This window comes from Chrysemys picta, chromosome 20 (genome assembly GCF_011386835.1).
Source record: "Chrysemys picta bellii isolate R12L10 chromosome 20, ASM1138683v2, whole genome shotgun sequence".
Taxonomy (NCBI): Eukaryota; Metazoa; Chordata; order Testudines; family Emydidae; genus Chrysemys; species Chrysemys picta.
The window spans coordinates 801,052-811,510 of NC_088810.1; the positions used below are offsets into that span (position 1 = coordinate 801,052).

The 10,459-nt window shown below is 53.0% G+C and overlaps 1 protein-coding gene across 1 annotated transcript in view; it reads right to left on the reverse strand.

Moving 5' to 3' along the window:
* Positions 1-10,459, reverse strand: part of MEGF8 (multiple EGF like domains 8) — a 199,332-nt gene that overhangs the window by 48,455 nt on the left and 140,418 nt on the right.

Genomic DNA, 10,459 nt, shown 5'->3' on the forward strand with positions numbered 1-10,459 from the left:
GCCGCAAGCGACTCACGTGCTCAGCTCTTTGCAGGATTGGGACCTCATCTCTCAGAATAAACCTGAGCCTTTACCCCTCCCAGGGCAGGCAGCAATGAAGCAGAGATTTTTTTTAACAGATGAAACTATTATTTGCTAATTTAATTTTTTCTACCAGTCTTTTTCCGTTCCGTTTTTTGGGTTGTCAGTTCAGCGCGGGTATCTCTGGGGTTATTTTTCTGAAGCAGGGGAAGGACATAGAATGGTTTATTCTTATTTTTATATCTATGTTCTGAAACAAGAATCATATTCCAGTGCCTGACAAAAAAAATAGACAAAGAAAAACGGGAATTTCAGCTTTCTTTACATTTTCCAAAAGAAACCAAAAAATCGCTGGATCTATGTACAGCAAAACAACGGCCTGAAGACTTTTGCTCTCACCGCAACGACTCGGGATGCGAGAAAAAACTTTGAACCAAAAAAATTCATAACGAAGTGAACCAAGAAAACTCAAATATAAAACCTTGAATTGAAGAAGAAAGGATTTTAAACAATGGACCTAAAGGGGCATGTCGACTTTTTCTGACTAGACTGATGGCCTAACGCTCTTTCTCTGTCTTGAAAAAAATACCTCATGGACATGGCGTTGAGAAGCCCTGGTTTATGTGACAAAAGGACCAAAAAAACCAGTTCCAAATAAACCAAATCGCCAGAATGGGATAGGGGCTAACGGAGAGTTCTGAGCCCTTCCCACGGTCGGAAATGCTTTAAAACGGCTTCTCGAAACGCTGATCTATTGTTTGATTTTTTTAAAACTCAAAGACAACGTTTTCTTTGGGTTGTTTCTTTTTTAGTTGGATTAATTTTCGTGCGTGATTGTTTTGTTTTGTTTTGTTTTTTCAACGCCTGCGAACCAAAGTCTTGCTCCTTTCAGAGAAGGAAGTTAGCCATGAGAAAACGCCATCCGGCAACTAAAGAACAGAATGGAAAAGTTTAAAAAAAAAACATTGAAAACAAACAAACCTTTCTTTAAAGGAAAAAAAAGAATCTTGACCTCATTTTAGCTCCTGCTTTTAGCTGTGTTCATAGAGTTCAGGTGGGTTTGAGACAACACAAAATGAACATACTGTGAAACTTTGCTTTACAAAGAAACTGACCGAAACACCTGGGTTTAAACACAGAAAATACCAAAAAACCCCAACAACAACCAAACAAAAAAACCAGACTTGAAACCGCTGTTTTTTCACCCTGTAAGGTGCGTGAGGGAAGGGAGCCAGCCCCCGGAGTTGCAGTTCTCATCTCGATGGGAGAGGAACAGCGTTTGGGGTGGCTGGTCTCTCCCGGACGCACTGCCTGAACAAGTTTTCTAGGTGGAATGTAACTGTTTTAGTGAACTCTCTTCTTTCTTTCCTTTGGGAATATTTTTGGTTTCAGGGTGGGGGGGAGAGGGAGAGGGAACTCTTCCCTTTTTTTTATAGAGAGAAATTCTATGTTCTGCTTTATTGCTTCTTACTGTATATATAAAAAACGACAAAAATGAAAAAAACAAAAAAAAAACAAAACAAAAAAACCCAAACGCAAAAAGTTTGAGATGACAAAAAAAAAAAAAACCCAAAAAACCAAAAATTGTTTAAAAAAAAAAGGATTTTAGACCAAAAATGACCCTATCTCCAGGAGCGGAACAGGGAGTGTTGGGTACTCGGCATTGGCCGGGGGCGACCCCAAAACCTAACAGGGAAGAGGAGTGAAAGAGGGCAAGTGGGCTGGCTGTCGTGGGGGGAGCAGGGGGCCATGGGATTTCTACGGTGTCTGTGAGTCTGTCCATGGCTAACCCGAGCCATGGGGTAACCCCTCCACTGGGACTGCATTTCATAGGGGGTCTAGTGGGTTAGAGCAGGGGAGCTGGGAGCCAGGACTCCTGGGTTCTCTCCCCGGTTCTGGAAAGGGAGTGGAGTGGGGTGGGGTGCGTTAGAGCAGGGGGCTGGGACCCAGGACTCCTGGGTTCTCTCCCTGGCTCTCCCACTATCTCTCTGCGAGATGATGATGGTTCCCATCAGTTCCATAACTGAACCTCTTGCCAGAGATTGTCTGTGTCTGTGATGAGAGGCTCATGAATCCCTATGAAATGCATCCATGGCCCCCCCACTTCCCCTGAGCCAGCCCCCCAGTGCCCCTCCCCAGAGAGGGGGTTGAGAATAAGTATCCAAACAAGCTTTAAATTACAGCTGTGAAACCAAATATTTACGTAGACACCTCTGTGCTGGCAACCCAGTCAGGACTGGGGGGGCGGCAGGGAGGGGCTGGGCTGGGGATCCCCTCCTCCCCACGGTGCCGTGAAACCCACCGCAAGGTTCTCTGGAGATAGCCTGCCATATACCTCATCTACTTTAAAGATAAACCAAATAGAAATGCTTTATTAGGGTGTGTGCCGGACGGGGGAGGGGAGCGGCGACCTCTCCCATTGTCCCGCGGAGCCCCCAGGAGCGACCCTCCATTTCCTTTCCTTCGTGGGTTTTCCTTTTTGTTTGGGGGGGGTGGTGTGGGCGCAGGGCTGGAGGAATCTTGACAGGGGAGGGAGGATGCCCCCAAGGCCACCAGTCCAACCCCCAACCTAGACAGCCCCTGTCCAGACTCAGCCACGTCAGGTTGGGGATCCCAAGTAACACCCCAGGATGACGGTGCTTTGCGGTACCCCCCTCCCCATGTGGATTGGGAGAAGCATCTGCCACCGGTCTGTGAGCCAGGGAGATGCCGAATCCGGACACTATGAGAGGGCAGTGCCCGCATCCAAACCCTTCCCCGCCACCGCCCTCTCACAGTAACTGACCCAGGAGGGGTGGAAAATCGCGATGACGTTGCCAAAGGTAGTCAGTTCCTAGTGTTTAAACGTTTTAAGTTTTAATCTTCCAGGGTCTGATCCTGTCTTGTTAATTTATTTGTAACTGTGGGACTTAGAAGTGACTTGAAAAATTAATAATAACAATGTAACAGATATTCTGAGTGACTTTTTTATATTCTGTTCTGTGGAGGGGGGGGATTGTTTTTCCTGTCGTCATTTTTAAAAAAAAAGTTTTTAATTAAAAAAAAAATCTTGCAACCAAAGACGAGTTAAAGGGGATCGGGACCCTGTCAGCAGGTGTGGGGGGAGGAAGGGGATCTGCATTCGTAGTGCCAAAGCCCCCCTCCAGAAATACAACTCTTCCCCCTCAAACTCACCCGCGGTTTCTGTGTGAGGAGGAAAGAAGGGAGGGAAAATTTTTGGCCGCTGTACAATTCTCATGCTAGAACTGGGTCAATGGAGCCATAAAGGACTTTGAATCACTCAGTGTTTGCTGATCCAAGATGCCGCCTACACTGAGGGTTGCTCTGTGATGTGCCATGTCCTGGGCTTCTGGCATGAACTAGCACACATGCTGGATGTTCTAGGTGACACTTGATTTTCGTGGTCATTCTTGATTCTCTAAGCAACTCTGAAATCTCCAGGTCATGCTAGCTGTTCTGGGCCATGCACTGGATGTTCTAGGTGACTCTTGGTGTTCCAAATTACTCATAAGTTTTCTGTGTTTTATTAGAGACTCTAGATCACTCCAGCTGTTCTGGGTCATGTTGTGCATTCTAGGTGACACTTGATATTCCAGCTAGGACCTGAGTTCTCCAAGCAGAACTGCAAGGTATATGTTACTCCAGATGTTCAAAACCATTGGGGGTGTTCTAGATGACACTTGATTCTTTAAGTAGCGCTCTAAGATATCGAGCTGTTCTTGGCTATGTGCTGAATGTTCTAGGTGATGCTTGGTGTTCTAGATTACTCTCTATTCTTTAGGCAGTTCTGAGCTCTTCAGGTCAAGCTTAGTATTGTGTCTCAGTTTGGGCATTCTAGGTGACTCATCATTCTAGGTTACGCTTGAGTCTCCAAGTACTAACAGAACCCCTGAGTCACATCAAATGTTCCAAGAAATGCTGGGTGGCTCTAGGTGACACTTGCCATTCCAGGTTGCCCTCAGAGTTTTCCCAAGCTGCTCCAGGTCCTCCTGGATGTAGGTAACAAAGAGTTCTCCTGGCTGGCCTAGCGCTCCCAGCCTGCTGTGCGGATTGTTCTAGCTTTAGTTCTCATGGTTGTAAACCTGCACTCTCCGGTTCACCCTGGATGTGGGGCTGGACCGTGGAGGTGGTTGTCCGAGGGGCTTGCATCCAAAGGGGGTGCTGGAGAAAATGGCTTGTGTGAGCGTGGCAGCCACTAGCGTTTGTTGTGTGTGGGGAAAGGAGTCCCTGGGGCGGGGTGAAGGTGCCTCTGGGCAACATGATTGAGAACCAGGTGGGAGAGGGTAAGAGCAAAGCAGAGGTGGCAGGGTGGGACTTCCTCCTTGGCACAGAAACTGAGATTTCTTTGCATGCTAGGGCTTCCTGTTCCACAATGGCAAGGACGTCCCATTCACCGTAGCGGAGAATACTGACAGCAGGGCAGGACTTCCTTTTCCATACAGGGTAGCACTTCTTTGCATCAGGGCAGGACTTCCTCTTTGTGTCAAGCAGGACTTCCTGTTCTCTACAGGGTGGGACTTCCTTTTTCACATCGGGGCAGAAGAAGAGATACCAAAGTCTTATACCAGAGCAGCCTCCTGGATGTTGGCGGGGGGGTGTTACACCCTCCCCCCCTCCATTTCTCCCCCTGTAGCTGCACGGTGCGGGGGGCTTTTCTGCCCGGCGGGGGGGGCGGGGGATGTGGCACTTCCTCCCACCCAACCCTCCGCAATCGATGGCAATTTAAAAGGTCCCTGAGAAATAACCTCCCTCCTTGACTGCTTGTTTTTAGACAAAAATGCCAAGGCGCCGCTGGCCTCAGCGATGTTCTAAGGGCTGCCTGGGGGGCCTCCGTCTCACCAGGGGCTCGGGCCCCACCCCCCTGCAAGTGCCAAGGCCTGACTTAGCTTAACGCACACAAACGTGAGTCCCGTGCGAGTCGAGTCTTTGTCTGGTCAGGGCCAGGACCCGAGCCAGAGAAAGAGACACGAGCCTTACTTCCATTTATACCAAGGATTAGTCCTCACACAGATTGCCCCGGGTTAGCCAAAACTAGGGAGGTTCAAAGAAAATTAGGGTCTGTCTACATGGGGATACCCAGGAAAGTTAATCTGAATTAACAAAAGGTGTGAATGTAAAATGGATTAGCTGAAGTACATTAATTTGGGAAGCAAATTAAGCCTTTAAAATGGATTAGTTTTGGAAGTGAATTAAGCATGTAAAGTGCATTAATTTTAGAAGTGAATTAAACTAAACCAAATGAAGCCCACTTATGATTGGAATGAGAGCGTCGCACAAGGGGTTTAATGGACTTCAACTGATCCCCTTTAAAAATTCATTCAGATTAACATTGAGGGTCCCCATGTAGACAACCCCCTCGTCAAACTCTCTCAGATCAATTTTCAGCTCCATTTATCTTAACCCAGGAACTCTGACGGAACATGGATTTAAGCCCATTTCCGTGTAGCCACTCAGGACAGTGCCCAGTTTGAACCAAATTGCTTTTAAACGACTTGCACCTGTGGAAGGCGTGTGGCAGGGGACCTAGTCTGGACTAAAGTAGGGTGTGAATGGGAGGCGCTCACGCTATTCCGGATTAGCTCCGTGTGTGCAGACTTGGGTAAATGTCCCTCTTTCCAGGGGCAGCTGTATCCCTTTGAAAGTGGCTTCAGTTAAACCGGAATCAGAGACTCCACATGGGGAGCTGCAGTGCCGTAGCTGTTTGAGTCAGATTCCCCATGTAGACAAGTTCAGCCTTGGCTGGCTTCCAAAGTAGCTGGCGTGTCACTGGAGGGGCAGAAAGAGCTCCGTTGTGTGGGGGTGCCGAGACGTTAATGCTGAAAACACTGAAGTTACCGTGAAAAATTTTCCCCCTGGGGATAAGGCCTTGGGGTTGATATGGCACTGAATTCGCCCGGCTTGGCACTGAATTCGCCCAGTTTGGTACTGAGTTCAGCTGGTTTGGTAATGAATTCAGCCATTTTGGTGCTGAATTCACCGGGTTTGGTACTGAATTCACCCGGTTTGGCACTGAATTCGCCTGGTTTGGCACTGAATTCGCCTGGTTTGGCACTGAGTTCAGCTGGTTTGGCACTGAATTAGCCTGGTTTGGCACTGAATTTCCCCGGTTTGGCACTGAGTTCAGCCATTTTGGTACTGAATTCACCCGGTTTAGTACTGAATTTGCCCGGTTTGGTACTGAATTCAGCTGGTTTGTTACTGAATTCACCTGGTCTGGTAATGAATTCAGCCATTTTGGTGCTGAATTCACTGGGCTTGGTACTGAATTCAGCTGGATTGATACTGAATTCACCCAGTTCGGTACTGAATTCAGCTGGTTTGGTATTGATTGAAGATGAACCTGTTTCAGGCAGGTTTAACTCCAAGAAGAGAGGTTTACTCATTTAACTAGATTGCTTTAGAAACCTATTTTGGTAAATCAGTGCATTTCCCATGCAGCAGGTTTTGTAGAGAGTCGAAAGAGTGCATTTAACTGGCTTTAGTAGAACAATGCAAACCCCTCGCATTTATATGGATTTAGCTTGTCTACATGGGGACATCCAGGCAAATTAATCCGAATTAACTAAAGGTGTGAATTTAAAGTGGATTAGTTAAAATTCTTGTGTGGATGCTGCTATTCAGAATTAAAGTGGACTGAATTCAGTTTAGTGGAATTCTCTGGAAATGCCTACATGAGTTTCTAAATCAATGTCCTTCACTTGGAGTAATTCCCTTGTTGGGAACCAGGTTTGCTCTGGAGTGGATCTTAGTCGCTCTTGAATTGACTTCGCATGGGAGTTGCGACAGGTTTAGGTTCCTAGGAGATTTAGGTGCTTTCGAACATGTCCCAGTGGTGAGAGCAGCGCGGCTTGTGGTGCAGAGCTGGTGCTGTGTGAATGAGGCCAGGACCCAAATTGCTTTTCAAATCTTGGTGTAGATTGAACCCCTTACCTCCCGGGCAGACCTTCCGCTCAGCTTTGACTAAAGAAAAACCTCTACGTCCTAAACGCAGCTTGAACCCAAAGGTTATTTGCGACCAGACGAGGCCAAACGCGGGCACCTGAGGAAATGGGAATTGCTTCGTCAGGGTAGAAGTTAGGAGAAGTAAAAACCAAAGATGTTCCATTCACCACACGCAGCCCTGCTCCCTTTCCGAAGAGACGGGGAAAGAATCATAGTAAGGATGCAGAAAAATAATGACGAAAATGCTAAAAAAAAAAAAAAAAAAAAATCAACAAAAATACTTTAAAAATCCCAGAAACTCGCTGCGCGCCAGCCCCGGCCCTGGCCCCAGCCCCTCTCCACCCCCTCCACATCCAAAGCGGGAGGATGATGGTGACGAGAACAGAAATGGGGGGATTTGAGCTTCCCTTCTCCTCGCCGGGGGCAGGGCTGAGCGCGGGAGTGAGTGCCGGGTACTCTGTGGTGCTGTCCGTCTGTCTCTCGCCCCTGCCCTGCTCTGGCTTGTGTTGGGGTGGGAAGGGTGGGCGTGGGGGGGGGGTGTGACGGGGCTCCCTCGTCCCCTCCTTCCTCTGCCACCTTCCTCATCTTCTCTGGGACCCAGGGCCCCCTCTCCTGGCTTCCCCTGTCTCTCCCCCCATCCCAACTGTCTGCCCTGCCCCCTTCTCTTCCTCCCCCCACTCTCCCTCGCCCCACCCCCTCTGTTCTTGCCCCTCCTCTCTGCTCTGCCAGTCCTGCCTGTCTCACAATCTCACCCTTTTCTCCTGCCCCTGCCCAAGGGCCCTTTGCCCCCGTCCCATCCTCCTTTGCCCCTGAGCTCTGCCCCCTCCCCGGAGAATAGCACTCCCCCAGCTCAGGGCCTGACGTCAGGAGCCCATGTCCCTGGTTGGCATGTGGAGAGGGGTTGGGAGCCAGGACTCCTGGGTTCTCTCCCTGGCTCTGGGAGGGGAGTGGGGTGTAGTGGTTAGAGTAGGGGGCTGGGATCCAGGACTCCTGGGTTCTCTCCCCGGCTCTGGGAGGGGAGGTGGGTGTAGTGGTTAGAGCAGGGGGCTGGGAGCCAGGACTCCCGGGTTCTCTCCCCGGCTCTGGGAGGGGAGGGGGGTGTAGTGGTTAGAGCAGGGGGCTGGGAGCCAGGACTCCTGGGTTCTCTCCCTGGCTCTGGGAGGGGAGGGGGGTGTAGTGGTTAGAGCAGGGGGCTGGGAGCCAGGACTCCTGGGTTCTCTCCCCGGCTCTGGGAGGGGAGGGGAGGGGAGGGGGGTGTAGTGGTTAGAGCAGCGCGCTGGGAGCCAGGACTCCTGGGTTCTGTCCCCGGCTCTGGGAGGGGAGGGGAGGGGAGGGGAGGGGGGTGTAGTGGTTAGAGCAGGGCGCTGGGAGCCAGGACTCCTGGGTTCTGTCCCGCCCTGTGTGGTAAGAGGCTGTGCCTCTGCTGCGGGGTTTCCTCTGGGGGAATCTGGAGCAGTTGCAGGGATCATAGTTGGAGCCTTGGGAGAGAGGCCATGTCGTGGCATCCCCTGCTGAACCCCGCAGGCCAGAGCGAGGTTCTCTCCCTTCCCTCCATTCCCCCAATGTCTGTGTCCTGCTCACCCCAGCCCCTGAGCCTCCTGCCCCTCCCCCATCCCCATGGTTCCCTGTGCCCCCCACTCCCACCTCCTTGGTCTCCCCCTGTCCCTGCAGCTCCCCCCCCCCCAGCTCCTTCTGCCCCCAGCCCCAACTTCCCTCTTGTGCTGTTCCTAGTCCCTCCCCTGCCAGAGCCCCACAACCTGCTCCCCCGGTTCCCCGCTCCCCCATTTCCTCTGCTCCCCTGCGCCCTCCCTTCCCGGGGAGTGGGGGGCTGTCTGTGTGATTCGATCTCCCAGCTCGTTCGTTGTTCGTGGTTTTTTTGCTTCTTTTAATGACATTTTTGTAACTGAGTGTGTTGCCCACGGGGAAATAAAGAAATGTACAGAGCCCGGCTGCTGTCTGCCTGTCTGTCTGCGCCTCCTGCCCCCCGGAAATACAGCTCTGTCCAGAGCCCAGGGCGCTCTCCATTTCTCTGCCAGGGGGGTCTGTCTGTCTGCACCCCAGGCCACGCCCCCGAGAACAGGTGTCTGTCTGCACCCCAGGCCACGCCCCCGAGAACAGGTGTCTGGCACCACCCCAGGCCACGCCCCCGAGAACAGGTGTCTGGCTCCACCCCAGGCCACGCCCCGAGAACAGGTGTCTGGCTCCACCCCAGGCCACGCCCCCGAGAACAGGTGTCTGGCTCCACCCCAGGCCACGCCCCCGAGAACAGGTGTCTGGAGTCCAGGTGTCTGGCTGCACCTCCTGACCACGCCCCCGAGAACAGGTGTCTGGCTCCACCCCAGGCCACGCCCCCGAGAACAGGTGTCTGGCACCACCCCAGGCCACACCCCTGAGCCCAGGTGTCTGGCTCCACCCCAGGCCACGCCCCCGAGAACAGGTGTCTGGCACCACCCCAGGTCACGCCCCCGAGAACAGGTGTCTGGAGTCCAGGTGTCTGGCTGCACCTCCTGATCACGCCCCCGAGAACAGGTGTCTGGCACCTCCCTGAGCCCCACCCCCCACAACCCCCGCCCCAAGTTCACAGGTATCTATGCAGGTGCCGCCCCCTCCCCCTCCCCCAGGTCTCTGTCTCCTTTCACCCCCACCCCAGCCCCCGTGGTCCCCCCACACCCTGCCCCCTCCCCCTCGGGCCCGAGGCCTCCAATCCCTGGGGGCAGGGCTTGAGCTGGTCTCTAGGAGCCACGCCCACTGCCTAGGGACGGGAGCTCCGCCCTCTTCCCCTGGCCGGGGGGAGGGGGGGTAGAAGGGGCACGCAGGGACCACCCCCACCCCCATGCCCAGCCGGGGAGGGGGTCGCTGTGGGATACAGAGGGCTTCAAATCACACCAGCTGCCCTATCCCGAGCCGGGGAGAGAACCCAGGAGTCCTGGCTCCCAGCCCCCCCTGCTCTAACCACTAGACCCCACTCCCCTCCCAGAGCCAGGGAGAGAACCCAGGAGTCCTGGCTCCCAGCCCCTACTCCCCTCCCAGAGACGGGGAGAGAACCCAGGAGTCCTGGCTCCCAGCCCCCCCTGCTCTAACCAACAGACCCCCCCTCCCTGGAGAGAGAACCCAGGAGTCCTGGTTCCCCGCAGCCTCAGGTCCCAGGCTCGGGAGCACTGGGCCCCCTGGTGGCTGAGGAGACCCCCCCCACCCCCCCACTGCATCGGGGCTTTTCTCCCCCACCCCCTGGGAACAGGGCAATTTATTGCCGTATCTTCCAATCCCCCTATGGCCCCTCTCTTTGGTTTGAGCCAATCCCCCTCTCATTTTCCCTATGGTTCGATCCAATCCCCTTCTGCCCCCTTCACATTGGTTTGACCCAACGGGCTCCGCCCCCCTCTCTCTCGCCAACATGGCGGAGCAGCCTCGCTTTGACTCGGGCCTAACGTCATTGCGAAACCTCCCTATGCGGGTCCCCGCGGGAGGGGGCGGTGCCTGCGGGCCGGGCGCGTTG